The sequence below is a fragment of the Megalops cyprinoides genome, chromosome 23 (assembly GCF_013368585.1).
Source record: "Megalops cyprinoides isolate fMegCyp1 chromosome 23, fMegCyp1.pri, whole genome shotgun sequence".
Lineage (NCBI taxonomy): Eukaryota > Metazoa > Chordata > Actinopteri > Elopiformes > Megalopidae > Megalops > Megalops cyprinoides.
This window is the reverse complement of record NC_050605.1, coordinates 22,711,443-22,737,966: the sequence shown is the minus strand read 5'-3', so window position 1 is coordinate 22,737,966 and position 26,524 is coordinate 22,711,443. Positions and strand designations below refer to the sequence as shown.

At 53.4% G+C, this 26,524-nt stretch overlaps 1 protein-coding gene across 9 annotated transcripts in view; it reads left to right on the top strand.

Annotated features, from left to right (window-relative positions):
• LOC118770536 (serine/threonine-protein kinase WNK1-like) overlaps positions 1-26,524 on the top strand; it is an 85,421-nt gene that overhangs the window by 13,099 nt on the left and 45,798 nt on the right. The window lies entirely within an intron of this gene.

Genomic DNA, 26,524 nt, shown 5'->3' with positions numbered 1-26,524 from the left:
CTGTCTTACCCCCGACTGAAAAAGTAGGGCGCCTACTTTACCGGAAAAGCAGGAAGTTTGAGGGCTGAATAAATAAAGTAGAACAAGCAGATTAAGGTGGAATAAACAGCAGTTTGCACTGTTCTTATCACATATGGAAGTCTCACGCTCTTACGTAAGCTGCTGTCATCCTGGGTTATTACCTCGCTGATGTACGAATGAGGATCTTAGGGTAATTTAAAGATGTTGTGAGGTTGGATCCTGGCTGCTGAAAGGACTGATACCCAGCCTTTCCGTGACGCTGGTGATGCGAGTCCTGCTGGTGTCTCGCCCCTGAAGGCACGGTCGCCAGAATCCGGGCTTTTTGAGGCCTAAAAACAGCAGCTCCTCATGTGGAGAGGCCTGCTCCACCCCACAGTGAAAATGCAACAGACGGCTGGGGCACAGATATCGACTCAGGTCCCTGGAAACTACAGCAGGACACGCTGTATCCGAGTGTCACCATGCCATCTGGTAGTTAAGGTGACCTAATGCCAACCCTTTTTTTTTCTCTGCCAATGCCCCCCAAACACCCCTGTTTTAAAAAGGTAGACATGCATACTTGTACGTGGTGTTCCTTTGGTACCTCTCTCATACCCAGAAATATCATGCGGAACAGGCCGTCGGGAGCCAGCAGACAGGCTTAGGTGTGAAAGCTGAAGTCGTTAGCATCTGGCTCCTCCCGGGCTCTGCTGGCGTCTTTCGGGATGGCAGGAACAGGCCGTCTCCGCTCCCCCCCGCTGTCCTCTCCAAAGGCATGATGGGACCTGCAGCTCATCACTTCCTTTCCTGGGTGCCTGAGTGCTTATGGAGCGATGTCCTAAATGTCAGGCGTGAAGGCGCCCTCACTGCATGGTCCCATAAGCCCCTGGTTAAGCTGTCCTTTTGTCACAAGCCTAGCTTCCTTCCGAGTAGCTTGTCAAACCAGGAACAAGTGCATAAATGCAGAAATGAGAAATTACACATAGCTGTGTTTTGCTTGTGCTGTTTACTTTGTTTCAAAAGTAAAATGAAATCAGATATCAGGTTTCACTCTTCAGATTTCATGTTTCCTGAAGTGATTGTTATCTATGTCATAAGACTATTTGTTACCAGGTAGACCTCTGCAAAATCTATTTTATGAGGCATAAAACTGATAGATAGCTAAGAAATATTACAAAACTAAATAGGGATGTAAATCATTACTAAAAGTTAAGATAGTAAGTAAACAAGTGATTGATTCATTGACTGGTGCATGATAACCCAGTGTAGTCAATCTGCACGTCATGTGCTGTAATCTGATGGTGAATTTCTCTTCATTGAGTCGTTTCTTATTGACTTGGAAAGTAATCTCAGCCAGCAGCTATCTAGCTACTCTCCAAAGGGCGTTTTTTTAGAAGGATTTTGGAACAACTGTCTGCTCACAGCTTTAAGATCAAGGCCAGGGAGCAATTCCAAAGGCTGACGAAAATACTTCATTTACGGGCAGGTTTAGCAGTGCTGGTTTCCGGATAACTGCGTTTTTACGCAAGCGTATTATCCTCGAGAGAGCCGACTCAGTCCCCTCTGATTAAGAGCAGCGTGTCTGGGGAAGGGCTCAGTTTGGCCTGGGTTAAAACGGGTCATTCAAAAAAAAAAAAAAAAAATGAGATGATGTTCTCGGAACTGCATTTCCCATGATGCCCGTGGGTGGCTGCAGGAGGCGGGCAGAGTTGGAGTGCTCTGGCAGCGTGCTTGTGCAGCTGATCTGTGTTCTTGTCCCAGATAGTAAGTGGAAAGAATGATAATTCCCCTCAGTGTGTTGAGTTCTACCCTGAACACGGACACTTTGAGCAAGACTGCTTTCTGCTGTGCACCAGCTTCTGTGTCTGGTGAGCTGGGACATTTCACATGTTCTCAGAATCGAAAATTGCGTGGCAGTTTGTTTGTTAAGAAGACCGCATCAGGTCAGAAGAGCTGAGCCATATTTACACATCGGCTAATATATGACTAATAATATATGGCCGTTGTTATTTGTGATAAAGCCACACCGAGCTCATGAGAAACGTCCTCAGTACCACTTTCCCACTTATAATATTTAATTGATGATTTATGGCAGTCACTTCGCAGGGCAGTAGCACACTCAGGTGTGTTTTCTCTGTGTGGAGTGTGTCCTCGGAGATTGCCTCCCTTTGTTACAGGGCAGTGGCGCGTTCCTGGCCGGCCTACCGTGTGCTGTCAGAGAGCCTGCAGCCGCTCACATGCTGAGCAGATATAAATCTGGAGCTGTGAAGTGGTGGGGCTGCGCTGGGTGCCTGCGCGTACCAGCCGCAGCGTAACAGATGGCCAGGCTTCCTCCTGCACTCCACACAGCACTCCGTACAGCCCAGAGAGTCACCCTCCGCGCGGTGGAATGCAGGCGCTGGAATCCACACCCCCCGGTCCCTGGGAGATTTCAGGAGGTGCTGACCTGAAACTGACCCCAGAGAGCGGTAGATGCCTTCCTGGGGCGGGGGCGGGGAGCGGGGGGCTGTTTGATCGTCACTACCTGATTACCCCATTGTCCCGGCGAGAGGACCCTGCTGGCCTGCGTAAATATGCCGGGCATTTTTAGCTGGCACAATGGGCCGTTTGAGTTTAGAGGCAGTTTGCCTTTCAAGCTGACTGATTTACTGATGGGGTTAATTCCACTCACCCAGCTGTAATGGTGGTAATCCGCCATCTTTTCAGTGTGTGCTGGAGACAGCGAGCTGCTGGTGGTCATGAGCATCTGAAAGCGGCCAGCGCCACGGCAGCAGGTCTGAGACGAGCACTGAACCGAAGCGTGTCGCTCCATACCTCTTTAATCTGGCTTGTGCTGAAGTTCAGTGTTTAATTGAACAGGCCTGTACGAGGCTCCATTTTGGCCCCCGTTGTGTTGATGACGCAGCACCCCGCTGCGTTGCGCAGGCGTCGTGACCTTTCACCTTTGCCTGCTGCCAGCGTGCGTCCCGGTGGAGCCTGGCCTGGCGCTCTCGCTGCGCTGCTCTGACGAGCGCGTCTGACCTGGATCCCGGCTCTCCGCGCGCCCTTGCCAAATACACGAGCTGACATTCCACTGCTGTGAAACTTCCACTGCTGTGCTGCTTTTTTCCCCCCTTTCTCAGCGTACGATGATTTCATCTTCATCGTGCTGGGGCCTGTGATCCGTCAGGGCTCCGTGTCGGTCTGCGTCTGAGCTCGGTGTATGGGGCCTGTGATCCGTCAGGGCTCCGTGTCGGTCTGCGTCTGAGCTCGGTGTATCAATCAGCTCTGATTGGCTGCTGTGGCCAGCCTTGGCTCCAGGCCGCTGGGTGGGCTGCTGTCCGTGGGGCTGCAGCTGTGTGTGGAGGCAGTTGAACGAGGGGGGTAATGATGCATGTATCCCCTGTGGCTGCAGCACAAACGAGTGAGCAGCACCACCCCTTCCAATAACAGGGCCCAGACCGTCAGAGGCAGACTAACTGCCAGTCTCACAGCCAGACGCCAGTCATCATGCCCCAAGCATCTGTGTGAACACTGTGTGGGGAAGTGTGTGTGTGTGTGTGTGTGTGTGTGTGTGTGTGTGTGTGTGTGTGTGTGTGTGTGTGTGTGTGTGTGTGTGTGTGTGTGTGTTGCTGGTTGGAGGGTTAGTCTGTGTCTGTGTCTGTGTCTGTGTCTGTGTCTGTGTCTGTGTCTGTGTCTGTGTCTGTGTCTGTGTCTGTGTCTGTGTGTGTGTGTGTGTGTTGCTGGTTGGAGGCTTACTCTGTGCGTGTGTGCGTGCGCGTGTGTGTGTGTTGCTGGTTGGAGGGTTACTGTGTGTGAGTGTGTGTGTGTGTGTATATAACTGTGTGTGTGTGTGTGTGTGTGTGTGTTGCTGGTTGGAAGGTGTTGCTTGCTCAGTCGTTGATGCTGTGCTGTGAAGCTGCACTCGGGCTGGTTAATGCAGTTTCACTTTGTCAGAGGATGGCAGATTTCTACAGCAAGACGCCGCTGCAGCTATAAATAGCCCAACCGTGTTTCTGAGAACAGGGGTACTTGCTTTGTCACCCGAAATTTCAACCACACGTAACAGACCATAGAGCTAAACCACTTAATTGTAATGCTGCGAGTACACTGCCTGGAGCCCACTGAAGGCAGATATGGATAGTCTGCCCCCCCCCCTCGCTCTCTTTCTCTCTGCTTTATCTCTCTCTCTCTCTGCTTTATCTCTCCTTCTGTCTCTGTCTCTCTCTCTGTCTCCGTCTCTCTCTGTCTCTGTCTCTCTCACACTCCCACTTTGTGTCTCTGTTTCTCTTATGCTCTGCCTCCTTCTCCCCCTCTCCCCCCCTCTTCCCTTGCAGTTGGTATATTTTGCGTTACAGAAAAAGGAAATGTACAGTTTCCTGTTGATGAAGCGTGAGGCTTTGAAATGTTTAGGTTTAGCAGTGGAGCAGAGCTCAGATGTGAGTGCAGTGTTGGGTCTGTGAGTGGAGCTGGGCTCAGATGTGAGTGCAGTGTTGGGTGTGTGAGTGGAGCTGGGCTCAGATGTGAGTGCAGTGTTGGGTCTGTGAGTGGAGCTGGGCTCAGATGTGAGTGCAGTGTTGGGCGTGTGAGTGAAGCAGCCTGCTACATGTGTCACTGATGCTGATGGTTCAATTTCAGTCTCTGTGGCAGTTTAATAAAGGAAGAAAACACATTTAAAGAGGAGGAAAATGAATTTCGAGGAAATCCCATGGATTAGAAAGCACTTGTTAGGATGACGTGACCGTGCTGCTTAAATACCCTCCTCATTACAGGAAGCTGAAGTGGAAGACATGGCTGTAGAGTGCCATTTGGTGAACGATCGGTGTGCTGAGGGTTTGTGTAATCATGTCTGCAGGCGGGTTGAGTCAGCCATGTGCCACAGCTGCTCCTGTGGGTGACGACGGTGCCAACAGGAAGTCAGGGCATCGCACATGCCTGGAGCTCGTTTGGAGGGTGTGGGTGTGGGGTGGGGTGGGGTGGTCTCACAGCTCTCTGCTTCAGCCTCCTTGGGTCAGTTATTTTTGGGGTTCTTACTGAGAAAGCTAGTTTAGCAGGCAAAAGTGTGGCATGTGGAAGATAAGTGGAAATGTAGGCTGCTGTTCCAGATCTGAGCTCACCGGCCGTTCCCAACACCCCCTCCCCTCTCCCCTGCTCTCCATCAGAGCAACAGAATCCCATTCACACGGCGGCCAATCAGAGCCTGGCATTTCTGCTGTGACGGCAGGGCTGTTGAATGTGAACTGCTTTGAACTGGGTTTGTAATTTTAATCATAATCGGAGCGATGCATGTATTAATCCGTTTGAAAGGGGCTGCCCCTGTTGTGGTGAATTGTGCTGTGCTTGCAGTGTGTCAGGAGAGGTGTTTAGCAGTGAATCAGGCCCACGCTGGCTTCATTCAGACCGGCGGCCCACTGCGGATGATGGCTCTCTGGGCCTTAGAGGAGAAACGCATAAGCCGGTTGATTCTTATGGATGCTGAAGTCTTTCGTAATATCCCTTTTTGATGACTCGAAGAACACGCAGTATCAAAGTTAAAGCCAGGCGGACTAGCTACAGGTTTGTCGACTTTACAGAGCAAAGCCTGGCTGTGGTTGTGTCTTTGGAGGGCTGCCCGTTGAGTAAGAAGTGAGTCAGGTGAAAAGCTGTCAGGATGTGGTTGAGCCTCGGATTGCAGGGCTCCTCTGACACACTGCAGGCAGGCACAGGGTGGGGAATCATTTCCAATAAAGAAAAAAAGGAAAGACAGGATGCCAGGCTGAGTCCCTGGCTCTCGCCAGGTGAGGGCCCCGCCCCCCTCCGAGCCCAGAGAGCAGGACAGGTATGAGTGCAGGAAAACGCAGCAGCTCCGGAAACGGGTGAGACGTTGGAGAGGGGGCGGAGTTAACCCGAGGTGAGGGAGTGGCAGCTAGCTGTCATGGGAACTGAACCGGTCTCTCTGGCAGAGCGATGGAATCTCCTGTACGGACCTGCCTCTCGCTTCGGGTCAGGACGGGAGGGTAATTAAGCTCCACGCTCCAGCTGTTAGCGGTTGCTGGAACCCCTGGCATCCTGGCATGGGGTAGTGGGTGATGGAGTTCTCTCTGCCCTGCACCTTCCAACCAGCTGCAGGGTCTGTATGAGTCACACTAATAAAGTCTAGCAGTGAACCCAGCTGTGAAATTCTGCTCAGTAATCACAACGCTTAGGTCATTATGGACAAGCTGGAAGAGTGGCTTTGAAAAAAATGATACTCTTAATCAGCTATCACCTTTATTAAAGGGTGTGTCTGTCAAGCGGACATTGAATTGGCCCACAATAACGGCCTGGCATATGCTGTCGGCTCCTGATATCATAGACCAGTTTTGTAGTGTTTTACATTTGGCGTAACGTAGCAGAATCATTAAAACAGAATCATTGAATGAGAAGGAGGTGGGCTGAAACTGACAGAAACGGAGCTTCGGACAGAAACGGAGCTTCTCTACAGCGCTGCTGATTTCTTTCTGCTACAGTGCTACCGTGTTTGCTGTCCTGAATAGATATTGCTAGTTTGCTAGCTATCTAAGGAAGGCATGTCAGCTGAGTGGAAGTTTTTCAGACCGACTTTCTATGAACTCTGTACTTTCTGGTAAACTCCTACTGCTGGAGACGGAGCTCAAGGAAGCTTCACACAAACCTGACGAACCAGCTGAATCCGCACCGCCCCGCACAGCATCACGCATTCCTACACCATGACAGAGGGGCCGACAGATCGAAACACAGCTGTGCGAATTTAGGCCTTGACAGTCCAAAGACAGCATTATTCTTTTTCTGTTATGTTTAGTTAGTATAAAATTGCCCCCAATTCATATCTGCGTGTTTGCGCTCGAGCGTTCCACTTCAGGGAACTGGTTATGAAAGTACAGACCAGAGAAATGTTTTCATTTGAAGCCCGATGAGAGATTCTTACCTCATTGTATCCTTCTGGCTTTGATTTACAGCCCTCTCTGTGAGGTGCCTGTCTCTGTGAGGTGCCTGTCTCTGTGAGGTGCCTGTCTCTGTGAGGTGCCTGTCTCTGTGAGGAGCCTGTCTCTGTGAGGTGCCCGTCTCTGTGAGGAGTGTGCATCTCCATCAGGAAACTCATTTTCCCTGTGTCTGCATGAGAAACAAACTTTTGGTTGGGCAGAAATCTCATAGCCCTGAGAGTGTGTTAGGGGGCACCCCTAATGTTGTTAAATCCTGAATCCGTTCCAGTCTGCCGTTGTACCTCACATCAGCTACAGTGACCAGTGATGCGCGTTATTAAGGGAGGCTGATGGGATCCCAGCTTCACTCCTGTCTTCCTCTTCCTCATCAGACTCATTCAGTTGCACAACCTTTGTATCAGCCCTGCTCAGAGCTCAGAGAAACCTCTTCCCCCTCCTCCTTCTCAGTATATAGCTGAATCAGCACTGCTCAACCCCCCCAACCCCCCCCAACAGTGCTGACCCCCCTCCTGCTCCCCTGGCCCTGTGTGAATGAGGGCAGCATGAAGAGTGCTCTCTGTCTGTTCTGTCCTTCTCTTTCTCACCCCATCTTCTGCCTCCCCTCCTTCTCTGCCCTGTCTCTGTTTCTCAGCCCTCTCTCTTCTGTTCCCCTGCTCGTTCTCTCTCTCTCTCTCTCGCTCTCCTGTCTCCTGTTTCCCCTCCATCTCTCTCTCTCTGTAAATGGAGTCCGTGTGAGAGAGGTGTCTGCCCCTATGCATGTTCATCTCCCCTTCTTTCCGCTCTCCTCCCCGCGCCCCGGTGAAAGGCTGGGAGAGGCTGAGTGAAGGGGCGGGCAGCAGGAGAGGCGAGGCGGTACCCGGGTCCCTCGCTGGCCCCCGTCCCACAGCAGCGCGGTGCAGTCCTCCCTGCACAGAGCTCCCGAGGAGGGGGGTTATCACAGTGCACGCTTCCACCACCTCCTGCTCGCTCCGTGCCCCTCAGAGTGGAACCAGCTGCACCTCCACTCCACTCTGTCTCTTCTGAAGGTAGTCTTTAGCGTAGGCAACAGAGTGAAATTAGTGAAATGTGGGGTTTTTTTTGTGGGACGGGTAGTCAAGACCTGCAATTTCCGAGGGAGAGTGCTTTCCTACCTTTCATACCTGAGCATAAACGGTTTGAGAGTCGCGGAGTTCAGAGCTGTTGCGACTGAGTCATCGCGCGGAGCTGCCAGGCTGCAGTTAGAGCATGCCCGCCGGTGTGTGACTCCTCTTCCGCAGAGGGGTTATCTCTGCTTCAACAGGATGTGGAGCACATTTCTGAGATGCGTTTGTCAGAGGAGCGTGTCAGTCACTCTGCAGTACCCCCATGTGTGACAGGTAACAGTGCAATCACACCGTCTGATGAGTCAGTCAGCTAAAAGCTTTCTATCTCCTTAAGATTAGAAGGCAAGATATGCATTTTGAATTGCACAAACGCTGCAGTGATTCAGTGAATCACCTGTGTGGGTGATAGCAGCTCGGGAATTTCCACAACTTTTAATTGTATATAATAAGTACTCTTGTTTAACCGAACAGTTGATACTTTGTCTGCTGAAGTATTAGCGGATAGTTACCGTTTTATATGTTCTGTTGATTTGTGTAGTCAGCTGAGACTGGGGGAATTTAGGGGAATGCTCACCATGACAAGCAAACGCTTTCCATTTCTGGTGATTTTCTTTGACCACTTAGCAGAAAACCACTTCCATTTTATTTGACCCGTTTTTAAGTGTGTGTCGAGTCTTTGCAGGTGGTTAAAATGCCCACTGTGGGAACTTGCGAGGGAACTTCCAGTGTGATCTTCTGTAAGCGTGCGGTGATCATAATCAGGATGGCATTTGCAGTGTACGGTGGCAGGTTTCAGAACGAGGAGGGCGGGGTTAGGGCTGAACTGTGGGGCACGTGGGCCGGATGGAAACCTGTGTATGTGACAGCTGTGCGAACCGCGGGGCGTTTGTCAGCTGGAGCGCCCCCTGATGGCAGCGTCCGCCTCCGTGTCTCTCCCCCACCGCTGTGCGTGGAGAGCAGCCCCCTTTTACAGTGGAGCTCAGACGAGAGCGAGCCGTTTTCCCCCTGCTCTGGCTGCTCTCTGAGGCGCTGGCTGGCCTGGCCGTCACGTGCCGGCCTCTGAAAGCCAGCCAATCCATTATTGATGCAGCGGGCCTGGAGAGAGAGGCTCAGAGCGAGGCCCTCCTGTGCATCTGTGCAGATCCCCCACTCCCCAGGCCTCCGGCCTCACTGTCTGCAAACCCACCCGGCATCAACATTAGCATCGCTGCCTTTTCTTTTCCCTGCATTCTTTGTTTTGACGAAGACGCTTATTTTTAAGCATGCTTTCAGGGAAGAGTGTGAGTCTGTTGTAGTGTGTTTGTGAAAGGTGTGTGTGGGGACGGCGTTACAGTTACACACAGTTTGACAGGCTCTTCACTGGTGTTTGCACTCAGAAGCATTCCATCATCTTTAATTATGCAGCGCACAATGGTTAGCAATCTAACAAAGATTGATTGTGTGAGCCGGGGGAGGGGGAGGCTCCAGCAGAGACGGCAGGAATGCAGGCTGAGGACAGGCCTGACATCCATCAAAATCCCCAATTGAACTGATCCGCTCATAACATGAACAAGGGTTTTTTTGTCCGCACATCGAATTCCATGTGCGAACAGCACCGATCTGAGAGGGAAGTTGCTTTGGAACACACCTGGCAGGTGCCCTGTGGGACACACAACACCTCGGCGGACAGCCCAAACACCCCTGACACACACACACACACAGGTAGCACAGTCAGGATGTGCATTTGGTGCTTCCCGCACTGACTCATCCACTCGGCAGTTCCCTGTTTGTTTGGAGTTTTGGGGGCTTTTGTTAATTTTTATTAAATGTATCCGAGGCTGACCTGAGCTGTCCCTCCCTGGTGACGCAGGGCTTCTTTCTGCGGGGGTGACAGATGGCCCTGAGGCACGGTGTGGGCCTGGGCCTGACAGCTGAGCTGGATACCGTCCCTAACCTCAGCCGCAGGTCCCATCCAGGACGGGCTGACGGGGGAGGGGGGCGTGGGGGGGGTCTCTGTTTCACCATCTCACTCTGTGTCATTAATCTCCTTATATCTGATTTCCCTTGAAGGAAACCACCCATTGGGGGGGGGGGGAGAATTCCATCTCAGTCAGAAGTCTGTGGCCCTCCCCCTTCTCACACATCTACCCTGTCTGTACAAGGGATTCCAGCACACAGGAGGTTAATTAAATGCAGGTTATCTGCAGGAGGGTGTAGCCTGAAACGTTCCTGTGGAAAAGCTCTGGGTGCTTCTGGGATCTATAGGAACCCCCCCCCCCCCACCCCCGATAACTGGGTCACATGTGTTTGTGCAGTAAAAGCACCGCGGGTAATGGATCATAGAGGACTGTAATTGCTCATAATGTTCTTAAGCTCCCCCACCCACCCAGCACCGCATTCGAAAAAAGGCAGGGCTGCTGCCTGTGTTGGTCTGCCCTGCCTCCCTCCCCCCTCCCCTCTGCTGGTGGTAGTCTCCGCTGTGCTGGCCCCCCTAAGCAATGCCATGTGTGCCTGTCTGGATCGTACCACTGCTGATTGACTGTGTCAGGGGGGAGGCCGGGGCTATCGTGTTGCACGTCCCAGAGGTGAAGGGGTGGGTATAGAATGAGCAGGCTGGCAGGTCGCGCTTTCCCCCGGGGATCTTCCCGAGTGCGCAGCCAGACGGAAACTTTGGAGGGGCTGCAAAAACTTTACTGCCTTCGTTCTTTCTGCAGAGTTAGGGTGGGCCCCTGTAGAGTAGTCTTGTGATGGAATTGTAGTGGGGAAAACATCGCTTGCATGTGGAATTGTTATATCTCTATTAAATCTGAAGGATTTATGGGCCGGACTTTTGCGGGAACTTCACAGTGATTTCAGTGTGGAGTTTGCCGTTGCACGTCCGCTGTGTCTGTGGGTAATGTGATCTCACAGCTCTCTGCAGCTCTTCGGCTGGACAGACGCCAGCTGTTAACATGCACGATCGCTCGCTATGATGTTTTAATCCAGTTTGATGTGGATTGACTTGTGCTCTTCATGGTGCAATAGGACAAGCCATTTAAGAGGGGTTCTGACTGCCTCGTTATTGCAGTGGCGCGGTTTACATTTGCCAAGCCAGGGGACATATTTCTGATGTCCCGGAAGAAACCAGGGTTTTGGGTTCACCGCCGTACTGTAGTTTGTCCCGTCGGTTAAATTTATTTTGATTTTTAGAGCAGTATCTGAGCGAATGGGGACTGTGAGAACACCGGCAGTGAGAAGAGAATGACTCTTTAATGAGAGAATGCTGAACATTGCATAGGAACAGGACACAGGGGAATAGTCTACACTGCATCTGCCAAGACGGACAGGCTGGGTTCGTGCTTTACTTATATTCTGGCACCTTGATTCATTAATATTCCTGCTGTTCCTGCTGCTGCTGTGTCTCCTCTGAGGAGCTGTATGTACCGAGAGCTGTCAGAAAGCGTCTCCTCCCCCCCCGGTGCCACAGTCATCCTCACGGCCCGGCCTTCCAGTACTGTGTACCTCTCCCTCCCACGCGACCGCTGGCCAGGGCAGGGTGGTGTTGGTCACTAGGGTGAAAGGGATCCATTGCACAGGAGGCACACAGGGGGGCGTGGTCTCTGGGCTTACGAGTCTGCCTGGAGGAGTGGCCACTCTTTGAGCAACAGCTCATTCTGCCATATATTCTTTTCATCCCCTGTAAATATTGGTAACGGGCATCTGAAATTATGCAGGATTATCCGTTTCCGGGGTTGTCTTTGGTGCTGCCGAATGTCGCACATGCGTAGCACTCTCATGAAGCCACAGAACGAGGAACGGCTTTATGACAGAAAGCAAACAGTCCCTGGCAGATGGTGTCTTCCTTCCCATGGAAGCCCTCTTACAATCATGTCGGGCTCTATCAGATGATCTCTGTGGCCAGCCTCACTTCCCCGTCTCTGACAGTGCAGGAACTGCGCGGTACACAGCGGCTGCAGTGTGGGGCTGCTGGATGGCGTCCGCGACTCGGTCAGCCTCGCAGAGGGGCGGCCTGCATCGCATGACCCATATTCCTCCAGAGTCACGCTTCTCTCAGCTGTAACGGTGGCCGCCCCCTTCCCTCCCTCACCCCTCTGCGGTGGAAGGGGAAGGAGAGTCAAAGAGCCCCTGTGGCATGAGTTATTACAACATGACTTGCTTTCCCCTGAAATGTCAGTCAGCCCCTGTACCCAGATCAGATCTTGACGCCGATAAGCACTCTGTGAGTAAGGCTGTGTGGAGGCTTGTCGGGCTGCTGTGGCCCTGCAGCACTCTCTCTGCACGTTGGACAGGCCTGGACCTTCCTCCTCTGCTCCCATTGGCCGGACAGCTGTCCACTGAGCTTAGCCGGTGGCCTCCGCACCCTTTCCAGCCGGCAGAGCACTCTGAGCGGAGCTCCAGAGGCCCGCGGCTCCGGGGCCGAGACCTGCCTGCTGCGTGGCACAGCCGCACAGCTTGTACTTTTCCAGTCAGGGATGGGCTGTATCAGGGAAAATCTCGCCAGCCGTCACTCTGCGCTTCACCCCAGTGGGGGTTGGCATTGCCGCAGCCTGGCCATCGGCACCCCTCAGGGGAACAGTGCGTGCAGAGGACGCTGAATTACACAAAATCACCGGCAATTTGCTGTGCAGTTTTGTTGGATTGGCGCTTGGAATAAGCGGGTACCATTGTACCGGGTTCTAGAGCAATCGTCATGGGTCTCGCCACCTTGCGACTGTGTTGCCACGGCAACCGCTCTCAAGAGGTCTGACTCTCTGCTCAGGTGGGTCTCTGTATCCATGGACGCGCCAGGTAAATACGGACAGCAAAACACCTTGGACCAGTGTGGAAAAAGAACATTAACGCGGCCCGCGTCTGTTTGTGTACATGCTGGCAGAGGTCTGAGTCGCTGTGCTGTTTAATCATGTGAGGGAGGCTTCCATACTGAGAACTCCAGGGAACACAGCAACTGAGACCAGAATGCAGCTCTCCCGAGCTCTCGCGCACCAATGAAAAAGTCATTAGATGCCTTCATGAAAATGTAAATCGTTATCTCCCAGTTAATGAGAATGAATTAGTCTAGCGCTTGATAAGGAGTAACTACACACAGTGTTATTAAGGTAAAAGTTTTTTTTCTACCAAAAACCTGGCCTTAATCCAGGTCAGATGATCTGACAGTGCTATGACATATTATTCCCTGGAGTTATTTGAATATTGAGCTGTGATATTGAATTAAACATCTGCACTGCCTTTGAAATAAAGGCTACTCATTTTTTGGAATGTCATGTATTTTAATCTATGCATGATGCCCATGGCTGGGTATCTGATTTGGCTCTGTCAGTGTTGTTCAGGTATTCAGCCTCACCTGGTTACTCTCCAGGTGTAGAGATGTGTTCTCTGCAGGCTTTGATTGGCAGCGTTATCAGAGATAGCATGCAGGGTTCTCTGACAGGTTAGTGTTGAAACTCCGCTGACGTGAGAAGTGCCTGTGGTGAAACACTCTGGCTGTCAGCAAAGGTACAAAGAGGAACATCATGCAAGAATGGCATCAGTCACCACTTTCGGCTTGACACAGGATCCTCTCTTTGTTTATTGTAGCCTTTTTACGGGTCGTTCATGTTGCCAGCGTCTTTGTGTTGTGGGGAAGTCAAACGGAGTGTGTGTTTGAAACCGAATTCTTTGGCTACTTAACATGAACGACTCCTGTTTATTGTGACTAAATTGGCAGAAGCGATTTCAGCGCAGAATCTTCCCCTGTTTACCCATCGTGCTCCAAAAGCAGCTTCTTGAAGTGCCTGACTCTTGCTTATGTGATGACATGTGGCTCCTGTGCGGCTATTTAGGGAACACACATTTATAAATACAGTTCAGTTTCTCTGCTGAACGCATAGGCCCCAACCCCCAGCCCAGAACCTCATGGCCTCAGTGTATGGACTGTAGGATGATTTTTTTTTTTTTTGGTTACTGTTTTTGTGAACCTTAGTAAACCCGGCGGTGATGTAATCCTGGTTTTCACCAGTTGTGCTAGGGTGCTGTGGAGGGCTGTTTATTTTGATTCTGCCTCTATCGTCTTAGCAGGTTTTTTTTAAAAGGGCTTCTCGCAGCCAGCACCTCGTCTCACGTTTACAGAACGTTTACAGAGCGTTCGGCTTGTCCCTGTCTTTCAGTCCTCACTGACAGGCCCCTGGGAGCCGTGCACTGTGTGTATCTAGGGACCTGCATGCTCTACTTGTTTTGATTGCGGCACCGCTGCCAATTTTAGTTTATGTAACCGTACGAATCCATGGGTGTCAGAAAGGTTTGTGGCCCAGGTGTCAGACCGGGGCTGTATTCACTGACGCACATACGCGTAAGTGTGGGGCGCAGGAAATCAAAGTCTGAGTGCTCAGAGGAGAGCATTTCCTGCCTAAGAATCAAATGGATCTTCACATTAATTTTCAAATGAATGTTCAGGAACACCAGTTAACCTTTGCTCTTGTTAATTCAACCATCCCTGCTGCAGGAAGAGCCCCCTTTTTTAAAGGCTGTAAATGGCTTCGCAGGCTGTCATAGACATAATAATGAGCTGATTGTTATGGTTTAATTGTGGGGCTCATTCTTCTCTACAGTGTAGGCATTAAGTAACCTAGCCTGGCCTAATGACGCTGTAATAACTTTATGGCACATATAAAGTTAATGGCAGAGTGGAAGAAAAGCTGGAGGGACTGTTCCCTTTATCTTGTCGGTTCCCTGATACAAAGGGAATGGTACTTAGTCTTTGTCCCAGATAAGAGTCACCTCACCACCCAGCCCGTCCTCCACATCTTTTCCCTGTTCACACCCACCTGCTAAAGTAAACCTAATGAACCAGCCCACTGATTCTCTCAGCTTCTATCTGGAGGAGCAGATGGAAACCCCTGTGTGCTTCATAACCCTGTGTGTGCCTGCTAACGGCGAGTCCGGGCGCACGCGTAACGGCGAGTCCCGGCGCACGCGTAACGGCGAAACGGCGAGTCCCGGCGCACGCGTAACGGCGAGTCCCGGCGCACGCGTAACAGTAGTTCCTGGCACATGTGTAACAGTGCATCTTGACCGTGTGACACCGCAGTTGTAGCTGGAGCCGTGGCCTTTAACCTGCTTACAGTCTGCCCTGCTTCCTGCCTGTGGCTCTTACGCAGCACGCTTCCTTCCCAGAGCCGCCGAACTGCGGAAGCGGCTTTCGCTTTTACAGCCTGCTGCTGATGTGTTATTAGGAGCGAAGTCAGGGGGCAGCCGGTGCTAAAGGACTGCAGCCTGCCTGAGGGGCCCGAGTCTCTGTGTCTCAGAGTTCAGACAGCATCCCTGCAGTACTCCTAATGATCCCTCTGACAGCACCAGCTGCTGTGATTTAAGGCCATGTAAATGTCACTATAAACATCAAATTTCCCATCGAGTTTTAAACGCCTGTCTTTGGTCGTCCAGCATTAAAATCAGGCAGTCCTGAGAAGATCTGCTGTGAAGTCATACGCTTCTGTGGTCACCTACTGAAGAGACGGGTGTGTGTGTGTGTGTGTGTGTGTGTGTGTGTGTCTGCGTGCCGCGTGTTGTGTGTTCTCACACACGCTCGCGTCAGCCGCGCCGGGTTCCGCCCGTCCTCGCTGATGCAGCACGGGAAGGGAACGCGAGGAGACCCGCGAGATGCAGACATTCCAGGCATTTTCAGATGGGCCTGATTACATCGACAGGGGGCGGGAGGAGGGTGAGGGTGGGGCTGAGCGGTGCTGTTGGGTCACTGGCTGCCGCTGAAACACCGGGGGCTCCATTGCCCAACGCTGAAATGTGAGACGATGCGCAGTCTCCTTGAAGTGTGAGAAGCTGGGTGTGCTATGCAGATTCCTGCTCACTGTTATCTCCAGGAATTCACACCAAGGATTTATGGCTGCCGGTCCCATCCGTGTGTTATCAGCCCGAATTATCATAGCCATAAAAACTGTTAATTAGATAGTATAGGCATGCCTGCTTGGAAGAAGTGGAAGAATTTAAAGGGCTCGCCTTATTGTGTGGAATACCACAGTGAAGAAGAAGCAGTTCATTAGAGCCCCGAAGGAGACCGGAAGAAGCGGCTGTTGTGTGTGTGAGCTGTTGGAAAACTGAGTCACACACTTAATCGTGGAGTTCTCTTTAGCTCTATGGCTATGACCCTGTCTCTGTCCTACAGTGGTGAGTGAGTGTGTGTGAGTGTGTGAGTGTGTGTGTGTGTGTGTGTGTGTGTGTGTGTGTGTGTGAGGAAGAGGAGTGTGTAATTTCCTGCTGTGCTGTGTCATTGTGTGGTTTCACTAACTGCTGGTGCAGGCGGGGTGGCCTCCCTCAGAAAGCCCTAATTATTTGAATTCCACATTTGATGGCCTGCTTTCCTTTTCACCACAGCACCCGGCCTCCTCTCCACCTCTGCTAATGCTGCTAATGCTGCTAACACAGGGAAAGTGTTGGAGACAGGCTCATGTGATGCCTTTCATGCAGACCAGTGCGATCTTGAGCGCAGTTTGGTTTAAAGGATTGTGATACATTTTAGGGCCAGGGACAGCTGGTGTAGTTCTACCTGCTGTTTGCAAGGTAAGCCAGCCTTGGGTAGATTCAGCTACACACACACACAATCGCAATCGCTCACAGAGAGTGGATTTGTGAAGTCTGGCATGTGTGTGCTTTCATTGTCAGACATTACCCAAAACAGGAAGGCAGACCTCAGCCGGCACTCCATTGACCTACATTTTTCTGGAGTGGTGAGTCAACAGAGAGCATCGGGATGCCGAGCCGGGACAGGGCCGGGCTGGGGCGATTCAGACCGTCCTTCAGTGCAGCTGCCACATCCTCTCTCTCCTTACACCCCCCTGCCCCCGGAAAGGGGGACAGGCCCTCCCCAGGCGTCCCGTCTCAGAGCGCCGGTCATGCTGAAGGCATGCGCGTGACATCATTGCCTTTTTGCTTCCTCCTGCTGCAGCTCCGGCTCTATCGCCCCGCCCCCATCGCCCCGCCCCCTCCCCCCCCGGCCGCCTCCTCTGGCTGGCCCCCCCGCGCTGAAACTGGGGAATAAACTCTTATTAAAGAGCCCCTTTAATAATTACAGCCCCAGTGAGGCCGGCTCTCCTGCCCGTTCTGCTCATTATGCATTTGCTTTAGTGCAGCGGGCAAGCACTGGGCTCCAGACACTGAGCCAGCTCTCTAACTCTGCTGTAATGTAGCACAGCGCACGTACGCTCTCCCCTGCAGCATATCTCCAGTGCCTCTGACTCGACGAGTCGTTTGAATGAAAGCCAGAGAGGTGACTGGTGTTTTCCTTACAGAATCTGTCTGTGTGCGCAGCTAGTTTTAGGGGCAGTGTTTCCTTAAACTGCAGTCAGGCCTGTGTGCGTCACCGGTTGCTGAACAGTGTCCTGTGGTAGGATGCAGAACTAGCCGAGTAACCCGTGGGTCATTTTTCTTCATTTATTTGTTCAGGGCTTCAGATGTGTGTCTTGGAACAGTGAGCTCATTATTCCTCCTCCCCCGGTCCCTTTGTCCGCCGTGACCCGCGCTGCTCTGGCCTGCCTCCGCGGCTGAACGCGGCGCATTGTGATGGATGTTTGCGTGGAAGAGCGCGCCGGTGGCAGCCGGACTGCAGCGCTTCAGGGCCACACGCAGGAGCCCGGCGCTCGGAGCCGCTCTGATTAGAAATGCGTCCAGGACGTCTCCAGCTTCCACACTGTCTCCCTGTGCTCGCTCTTTCCGCCAGATTTCCACATTTGTTTTGGGTCTGTGAGAACAAACACTCAGGAACCATATGTAGGCCACCGCAGAAAAAACGCAGGCGAGAGAGAGGCTGTCAGCATTCCAGCTGGATGCCTCTGCTCTCAGCAAAGGCCTCTCCTCTGTAAGGCCCTGCTGCTGGGAGAGAGAGATCGCAGCCCAGCACAGCACAGCACAGCACAGCACAGCCCAACACAGAGTTTCTGACTCTCCGATCTGTCGCTGTGTGTTTGGTGTTCGGGGACGGTTCCGGTGCGGTGGTCTGAAGCAGGTCTCTGAGGAGGGGATTAGAGCCTCAGCCCTGTGAGTCCAGAGGCTGTAAATACGAGAGGCTCATTCTACATCAGCAGCCCAGGAGGTGAAGGCTACCTGCAGCTGCTCATGTGATCGGGAGACTGTAGCTGTGTGGTGTGTGTGTGTGTGTGGCTCTGCTCTGGTTTTGAGTCTGTCTCCCATGCAGACTGTCTCACTCGGTCACATGAAAGCCGGGTCAATGTTAAATGCCTTGCTGTGTGATACAGACGGCTCCGCCCAGGTCCAGAGAGATCAGGCCTCTCGTGGTTCAGACCTCCCGTCGCGTGGTCCAGGGGTGGTGGGATGGAGGCTTTAACTGACCTCCCTGGTCAGAGCGGTCCCGGCGGGGGGCGGTGTGGCCGAGTCTGAGCCCCCCTGGTGTCCCGTGAAGCCTGAGGGCCCGGCGGTCAGCGCTGACCGTCACAGGGAGGCTCTTTGTTCCCAGCACTCACATCTCCTGAAAGGCACCTCACAGCTTTCAGCGCCAACTGTTTGTGCCATTTTTGGCCCATCGCTGTCTTTTGACCTTGTCATGTGATCTTTCCCTCAGCGGTTTAAAAAAGGCAGCAGGCTGGGCTGACCCCGGAGGGCTGGAGCCCAGGTCTCTGCTTAAAGGGAGCGTTTGCGGATTGTCAGCGCTGATGTGATGTCGGAGGAATGGCGGAGGTGCCTTGTGGAAGGGCCCCGCTCGGCCTCCCGGTCAGACGCGTCTCGCTCCCCCTGTGGCTCCCAGAGCTGCTCCTGCTTGTTGCTCATACCTCACTGAAGAGGCATTAGTGCTGCACATGCAGCGTCGTAACAACAAGATTAGACAGATCCGTTCGGTCGCAATCGGGATGTTTTGTTACAGTGCGTGTACAGTTTAATATGATTTTGAGATTTACTTTTCTTGACACAAAGCAAAACTCTGTTGGTCTAATCTTGGCCTGGATGCCTGAGTACTTCCTTGTTGTCCTGGCCGTCACGCCAAACAAAAGAATATCCGTTAAATGCCCAAAATAAGGGGATTGGCCCGGAATAAAAGAGGCGTGGCTGGAGTCCAGACGGCCCGTCGGATTAGAGAATGAAAGGACAGGCACACCTTCACAGCCACAGCATCAGAGTTCACACGGGCCGCTCTCTGCTCTCCCACTGCCAGCACTGAGGCTAATGCCCAGCCCAGGGCAGCTGGGGGTGTGCGCTGGATTCAGTAACACATATAACCTGGGTAGGAGGTGGTGTAGTTGACAGTCTTCATGGTTGGAGAATGGTTCTGTTTGAGGTGTTACAATAAGTCCAGGGAAGAATCGCAGTTCCATTGTCCCCAAAACAATTACTGGTGACATACAAGGTTTTGTATTAGGAAAAAATGGGTTAATATAAAACAATATAAACCATTTTATGGGCATTTAGGATAGATTGTATGGCGCTGTAAGGAGTAAGCAGTGTCATGTTACCTTAAGTGCCTGAGAGGGGGTGGGTACAAAGCCCGGTCTGGCTGCCTGTCCACTGCCCCCATCTTCCAACAGAACAGTTCAAAGGAACACGCTTGTGTGTTATCGGTCAGTGCGTACACTGTGTCATGCGTCTTGATGGCAGCAAAGGGACAGCGTTTAACGAATATGAGAGAAAAACATGCCTCAGACTCATTTCACACTGAGGCAATAAATCAGGAAAGGGCAGAATTCAGATTTGGATGCAGTGTGTGAAAGCGCTCAGAGTCTGCAGCCTGACCCGAGCGCTAATGTTAGCTGTTAGCACTTTGCATATGCTGCCAGTTTACGGAGAACATTCCTGCTGGTGGCCAGGTTCCTTACTGAAAAGCTGGGAGTGTCCGTGAAGGCTTCCTTTGATCTGGGCTTCCTGCTGCCAACCTGTGCTCACTGTTCCGAAGGCCGTGAAGAATTTCCCACCCTCACTGTGGCAGACAGACGAGACCGCTTGAATGTCCCTCTGGTTTTCGCTGCTTCTGATTGGCTGAGGGGGGTTGTGGAGAGCACCTGAAGGCCAGCCGGCGGTCCCTCCTGCTGCAGCGTTGGATTTCCCAGCAGCCCCAGGGCCTGCCCTGCGGGGGGCGGAGGGAAGAGACTGCCAGGGCTCGGCTCCGCTGGCCGGCCCGGGGTGTGAACAATGGAGCCTGTCTCCGGGTGGCACTGCCACGGCGTGGAGATCAGCAGACCCCCTGACCCACAGAGCCCTGGCTGGCAGCAGCCACATTCCCGCACTGAGGAGCCTTTTAGCCATGGCCCAGTTCCCAGCCCTCCCAAAGGGCCTCTCTCATGTTCAAAGCAAGGGTCAGAAGGAGTCTTTTGTGGCCCAGGGGACGAAGAGTTTGTGTCTGTTTTTTTCCTGATGTGGGTTTGTTTGTAGGCAGCCTGGTAAGCTCGGATTCTTCAGGCTTCTTTTTGTGTTGTCTGCGTGTTTGTTTGTGTTTGCGTTTGCCCACGGCCGTGACGTGTGTGGAGATCCACCATGCCTGTAGAGTTGTTGAGATCTGCAAACATGTCGTGTCTGAGCTGGGGAGAAGAGCTCGAACCCTCCGTGCCCGTGGCAGGGTGGGATAGCAGTTAATCCGCTGGCTTTGTGGCCGCGGCGGATCGGAGCACCATTACTCTCATATCTGTGTTGACTTTAGCTTATGGAGAAGAGGCCCAAATGGATGCCACTTAAAGCCTAATTGCAGCTCTCGGCTCCTGGAGATGGAAGTACTTTAAAATGAAAGCGGGGCTGTGTGAGGTGCAGCGTGCAGGCCGTGGCTCGGGGGCTTCAGTGAACGGCAGTAAGCGCTGACTACGCAGGTATTTAGTGTCCCCGGCTCATGGCATCGGCCTCTGCACTGCGAGATGAAGTCATCCCAAAGCAGCCTGTCATTTCTGCTCTCCGCGCCTCGAGCTCGCTCATAAACCCAGACCGCCAGCGTGTCACCGCGGCGACGGAGTGAGGTGTTTTTCCTTTCTGTTACCTCAGGTTACAGCGCCAGGGTCGTGTTTGTGGGGCAGGTGGCCCCGCCCCTCGCCGCTCCCGAAGGTCCAAGGAGACGCCCCTCCTGTGTGGCCCCCCGGCCCGGCTGCCTGCACTCCCACACCCTCGCGCCTAGTGGCCGTGATGAAAGTGTGTTTACCCGCTGCCAGGATGGCGCGAAGGGGCGGAACACGCAGAGACACCACTCTGAAGAGAACATTGATTAGGATTTGAAAAGATACATTGTACAGTTGCCCGGGACATCGTGTCGACCTCTGAGGGCGGGATGATTGAATAACCAGCATGAAAAGCAGGTCGTGAAAGACACATGGCTTCGGTTATGGCAATCTGTGAAACGCTGATTGAAGAGAAACCCAAACCCCCGTGTCTGAAAAAAAACAAGCGCTAGATATCCGTCCCTAATTGGAACCCAGCGTCGAAAACGTCTGTTTATAGAACACGGAGAAGTGGCTTGAGGGCTACAGTAAGTTCTCTGTCTGCCCCAAAGAAAAGCGCAGAGTTAGCCTGCATTTATGGGAAGCAGATGTGTCACTCCGCGGTCCTCTCCTTCATCTCCTATGTCGTTTCTCTCCTTTCAAAGCCCTCGGTTCTGATGGCGAGGACGTCGGGGGCGTCACAGCCGGCACGGTGCACTGTTCTGGGATCAGCAAATCCTCAGAGCAACAGCCACACTCATCTGTGGCCTCTCAGGTGGCCTTCCTGAAAAGCAACAGACAGGGCGACTCACTACAGTACAGACTGAACTGCAAAATGAACTTTTGTTCAAGGTTGTTTCCCTGAACAGTGTATTAGTTTAAGTGAAAACAGAAGTAGGTATGTGTCTGTCTGTAGGCGTGACATTTTCGTTACAGCACGAGAGGAAGTGTAGGTCTGTAGCCGATCCAGAGAGATAACAAGCCTCCGGAATAAGAAAAAAGAAGGCTTGCTGCTGGTCCGCTGACTTTTAGAGGATTATTTTGCACTGTAGGTTACTTCAAAAAGGCTGGAGTCAGTGAAATGGCTGGCAGGTTATGATTGGCTAATGGAAAAGCAGGAGGGGGTGGAAACATGACCTGTTGGCCTGGATCTCGTGACTGCAGAGGGAGACCCTGTAAACACATGTAAACATGCTCCTCTGAGCGCCCTGTCAACAGCGTGCTGGCACATACCCCCACCCCCGGGGCCTGCTGTGGATGCAAACACATCCCTCATCCACCTCCAGCGCTCTGAAAACTGCCTCACTGTTTAAAATGTGTCAGTTTTTAGGATACAGCCAACAATACAACACCTCGGCCGCCTGCCTTGATCACTGATACAGCTGTGAGCTTCGAGTGCCATTTTCCTTCCTTAAATAACTTCACGCTCACAATGCCTGTCAGAGCGAATCTTCGTCACTCTGAACCTGCAGATAAAAAGGCGCAGTTTAGCATGTATTTATTTTTAAATGGTGTAAAAGGCTCTGTCTGTCAGGATTGGTGGAGCTGCCTCACAGCTGAGGGGATCTGACATGCAGAACCAGCTCAGTCTTTCATAAAAATCCCCGCTGCGGCCGCTCCCCTGTGAGCCGGCGCCCTCTGTTCCGTATTAATAGCGCCGTGCAATAGAAATGCAATATATTTCTGTCCTGGGGGTGTAGGTATTACTTGTTTTGTTTTATTGAACTCAGAACTCATTGCTAAGTGCTGCTGGGAAACGGAACATGAACTTTCAGGCAGTCATGTGACTGTGGCGGATTCTTCCAGGAGGCCGCGGTGGCACAGATAAGCAGATTACCCCACAGCTCCGCCTTCCACTCTAATTAATGGGCGTATTTCTGTGTTATTAACCGGCTGTAATGCATATATATAATGTGCAGCCTCATGAAACGGTTGCCTTGTACATTTCCAGGTCTGTCATCAGAAATACCCCAGCCTGTTGATCAGGGTTTGCTGAGCGCCGGGGCTGATGGGTATTTTTAGAAGCTGAATATCAGGCTTTGACTGGTGTCCTTTTGTTGAAATGGTGGTCAGTCAGACCCAGGGGATGCGAGGCGGACTGTGCCCGGGGGGCACTGGTGTCATCGCCCGTCCCTGTGGTGAGCGAGAGGGAAATGCTGGCTGATGATTGGCCGGGCAGTGAAATGTGTTCTCTCGGTGTGTGTGCCTGACGCCTCTGCTCGGCTCTCTGGAGCCGCGTTAAATGAATGTTTCATGGCTCTTCTGCTGAAACTGGAGAGTGGACAGTTTTTTTTTTTTTTTTTTTTTTCCTTTTTTTTGATAAAGGGTGGAAAAGTGCTGTAGCACACAGGGGATTGTGTTCCTCGAAATCGTGGCCCTGGGCCACGAGCCCGGCTCGGCTGCGGGGCTGGCGGCAGCGAGGTGGGGTGAGGCAGGACATGCCTGTCTCTCTGTGTGTGGAGCAGTGCATTGTGGGCCAGTCGTGGCTGTGTAAACTGTTTGGAAAGTGCTGGGCTGGATGGAGTGTGTGTTTGGGAGTGTGTGTGTGTCAGAGTGTGTGTGGATCAGTGACGCTGGCCCTGCAGGCTGTCTGTGAGGAGGGGCTGGCTGATGGTGTCCACAGCTGCACCTCCATATGGTCCGTGTCCAAACGGCTACACATCCTTCACTGCCAGCAGCTCGGTCTGAAATGAAACCCTGGAGCTGGGATCAGCGTGTTCCTCCCTCTCCCCTGCTCGCTATCAGGGAAAGCGGAGAACAGCGCTGACCCCAGACGGCCCCGAGAAGCAGCGGGGTGGAGGCTCTGTTTCTCTGCGAAATGGGGGGGGGCTGTACCCCCTCAGTCTCTGTAAAAGAGGGTGAGGGATTCGGAAGCGTCCCGTCAAAAACGCCGGCCAGCTCTGGCACCTCTCCGCACCTGGATTTGCCGGGCCGGCTTCCAGCGGATTATGGCGAGGACAGCCGTGATGTAATGAGTAATGCTCCTATCTGCACAGAAGCCCAGCCCCGCGGCCTCACGGTGGCACAGAGAGCGCCAGGCCCAGAGCGGGCTTGCAGAGGATCACAGCTCCACGCTCCCAACTGCTCTTCAACTGCTGCAGAATATTTGAAATAGTTACTCAGCAGTTGCCTAACGCTGTTCCTCCATGGGCTGTGGGTATATCTGTCATTGCCCTTCACCACCTGTTCTTTCCTCTTCCTGGCATAGTAAGCTATGCACTTTTTTTTTTTCTTCAGTCTGGGAAATGGCTGCATGATCTGCATGTTAGCGTGCTAGCCTAGCGCTCCTGCGGTTTCCCCTGCCCGGCGCGCTGTGCATGCCAGGAGCCTGCCGGTAACCGAAGCCACAAATCCCTGCAAACAGCGCTGCCTGATCCCTGACTCACATCTGCACGCGTGTTTCATACAGGGAGCTGCTCAGTGGCTCAGAGCCCCTGTGTGACCTGCCTCTGCGGCCCCCTGCCGAGGGGGCGAAACCCCGCCCCGGTCCCCCTGCCGAGGGGGCGAAACCCCGCCCCGGTCCCCCTGCCGAGGGGCCGAAACCCCGCCCCGGTCCCCCTGCCGAGGGGCCGAAACCCCGCCCCGGTCCCCCTGCCGAGGGGGCGAAACCCCGCCCCGGTGCCCCTGCCGACGTCACGCGGGGTTGGGTGCGTGGCCCCTCAGATCGCAGGGGAGGGGAGAGGCCTGCAGCGTGTTGTTGTGCTGAAGCTCTGTTCAGTGAGAAAGAGGCTCTTGTTTTGGGAAGCACTCCTGCGCAGGGCCTCAGCCTGTGGCTATCTTTGGCTGCCTGCTCCCCGCACCGCTCTGCTGCCTGCTGACTCCTTTCGCTGAGCCAGAGCCAGAGGGCGGGGGGGTGCGGAGCAGAGCGCCGGGAATAAGGGGCCGATTGTTCGGTGGCCTGATGCTCAGGGGCGGGGTCGCGTGTGGGGGGGCGGGGTGGGCTGAGATAAGGGTGGCCCATGTGACCGCTGGGGGCCGGAGCCCATGTGGCCACTTGGGGGCGGAGCCCATGTGGCCACTTGGGGGCGGAGCCCTTGTGGCCGCTTGGGGGCGGGGTGCAGCCCAATCACAGAGAGCTCTGAGTCAGCCTGTGCCTCAGTGCCCAAAGAGGCGACCGCCGTGCCTCACACCTGTCCCCAGAGAAACTGCATGGGACAGGTTACAGAGAGGAATGCTGCTTCAGAGCACTGCTTAACACTGTGCAGTGTTCAGAGCACCTCTTAACGCTGGGCAGTGTTGAGACTGCTGCTCCTGTGAGCTGTCTGCCTGGGTTTCGAGGTGGTGGGGCTGTCAGGTGGTGGTTACAGCCTAGCACATGCAGGGAGCATAGAGCAGAGAGGAGGTCCCGGGTCTGTGGTACAGCGCGCGATAATGTGGAACAGTCACATGACCCTTCCCCTGCAATGTTGGGCCTTAAATAATGTGTACTGTGATTGGATGGAGTGCTGCTGGGACAGCCAATGAGCAGCTTGCCCTGGTCCCTGGCTCTGCTGTGTGTCCAGGCTGTTCTCCCCAGCACATGGAGCCTGAACACGAACACTGCTGGGAGCCACAAACACAACCACCCTCAGGCATCTTATAACCGGAGCTACGCGCGTATCTGATGTCCTGTCACGGGACCAGCCTTTTAAAATACCCGCTTCGTATGTAGACCTTGTGTTTTATTTTAAACAGAGGTGTGCTAAAAATACCGCTGGCGGTTTGCTGTGGTGAGCGGGGGGGACGCGTACGCGTAATCTCTAAAGATAAAGGCACTGAAGCCTCACTCTCACTCCCGCTGTTTACCAGTCACGCCTCAATCACAAGAGCAAAAGGATGTTCAAATGGCAGGGCTGGATTTGGCAGCTCGCGGTTTGATCGTTCTGAGCCCGGAATAGCAGGCAGCGGTGCGGCTCTGCGATGTCCTCACTGATTGCAGGGTTATCTTCGCCCATCAGTCTGACTTCCTCAGACTCTTATCTCTGCAGATAAGATGCTCCGCGCAGCTCCGTGGCCTGTTTACGAGGTGCTGCCTGAAAAATCCCCGCGGATCCCAGCTGGAGATGGAGGAATTCCTGCCCTCGCCCTGCCGGCTGGGGCGGATTTCTCTCCAAAGAGACCCGCATTCCTTCTGCACCAGCGGGCAGTTTTCACAGGTCTTGTTTTTTAAAGGTCACAGGTGCCCTCCACAGAACGGCCGGGGTGGGGCTGCTTCTGCTGGCTGGGTTCACCTCCTGTCCGCTCCTGTAGGCCTGCCCCCACGGGGCGGCTGTCCTGGTTGCAGTGTGTGATTTTCGGCTTTAGGGCACATGCCTGTGCACTGCAAGAAGCCAAAGAACACCACCCCCCCACACTGGTGCCCTCTTTAGCGCCCCCCCCACGCCAGCACGGTGCTCTGCAGTGGAGGGGGGGGTTGGTAATGTGCTGCATCTGTGCTCTGTCTGGACGGGACGGGGCGTCGCCTGGCGGGCGTTGGGGGGTGCGCCTCGCTCCGACAGCTGGGCCTCGCAGGACGGGGTCACAGTTCGGACAGATGGACAGACAGACACCGCTGAGCTCTCTGCGGCAAGTGACAAGACGGACAGACGCTGGTGACATATGTGTGTCAGCTGAGCGGACGGGCTGTGAAAGGCGAGACGCCATCACGCCCTCCTGTCTGTCTGTCTGTCTTCCTTTC